The sequence below is a fragment of the Octopus bimaculoides genome, chromosome 7, assembly GCF_001194135.2.
Source record: "Octopus bimaculoides isolate UCB-OBI-ISO-001 chromosome 7, ASM119413v2, whole genome shotgun sequence".
In the NCBI taxonomy this organism is placed as follows: domain Eukaryota; kingdom Metazoa; phylum Mollusca; class Cephalopoda; order Octopoda; family Octopodidae; genus Octopus; species Octopus bimaculoides.
The window spans coordinates 97929045-97930404 of NC_068987.1; the positions used below are offsets into that span (position 1 = coordinate 97929045).

The 1360-nt window shown below is 32.9% G+C and overlaps 1 protein-coding gene across 1 annotated transcript in view; it reads right to left on the reverse strand.

The window, feature by feature from the left end:
- The window catches only part of LOC106883922 (uncharacterized), a 137875-nt gene that overhangs the window by 85719 nt on the left and 50796 nt on the right, over positions 1-1360 (reverse strand). The gene's annotated exons all lie outside the window — the stretch shown is intronic.

Below are 1360 nucleotides of genomic sequence, written 5' to 3' on the forward strand. Positions count from 1 at the left end.
TGTATATATATATATACATATATATATATATATATATATATATATATATGTATAAATGCACATATATATATATGCATGCATACACACACACACGCACACACACATATATATGTGTGTGTGTGTGTACTGAGCATATATATTTCTTTTCAATAGACCACTTTCTATTCAGTGACAAGGTAGATAGCCCTTCCACAGTGAGTGAGGGCATCATATCAGGCGACTGGTGCTGACTTGCCCACTTAGTCGAATTTAGTGACGTTTGTGCTCGTAGCTTTTGGTTTAAATTGCGTCTAGCCACTTTAAGAATTTTATAGAGAGATATATTTACATATACATACCTACACAGACACACACATGAGCACACACACGCACACATATTTGTACACTCATTACTCTCATCCTTTACACTGAATATAAAAAACCCCAGAGCCACTTGTACACACTCATTCACACATACATTTATACACACACGGCTCACTTTGATCGTACCTGTTGCTTTCGTTAGCATGAACTATTATTTCTTTCTGAAATGCTCTGAAGCACTCCAGAGATCAATCACAAAGTATAGACGATATGACAGGTTTTGATTTTTGGTATCGCCATGAAAAGCTCAATTCTATGTATGTGCGCATGTATATATGAATATACGTAATTAGCGTGTGGGTGAAAACATATTAGTGGAAAGCATATTGCCTGAAAACACATTGCTTGCAAGGGAAACTGATCAAAATTATTAAACTGCATTAAATATAACGTAAAGATACTCACAGAAAAAGAAGCATTGAAATATATAATGTCGACTATTTCTTTTTTTACGTTTTGGGCGACATTCTACATTTTCTAATGAAAAGATAAAATTAATTTTTAAAGGTAACATATTCATTTCAATGCTATATATTTTTTCATGAATGATCAATAGATGAAATATCAATAACTTGGCAGATTGCAAAATAGCGAAGAATTCACAAAATAGAACGCTAGACAAAAATTCCTTGAGGTAGTTGCGTTGGCCCTTTATGTCTGGAGGTCAGTCTTGCTCTTCATCTTTCGGTATCAATATAGCAAAGTATCATTCAAGATCTGGAGTAGTTTCCATTGACTGACTGTCTCCAAAACATTTAGTCTCGTGTTGATACCGGAAATGATTAGTTTGATTTTTCTACTTATTATTATTATTTTCAATTTTTTACATATTCCTTTGAAAAATTCTGCTTCGGTTAACCGGTTTTTCAAGTAATATACTTCCAACAGGTGCTTTTGAGGAATGGTACAACATCTACATATGTATGTATATGTGTGTGTGTGTGAGTGTGTGATATGTGTGTGTATGAGTGTATATATATATATATATATATATATA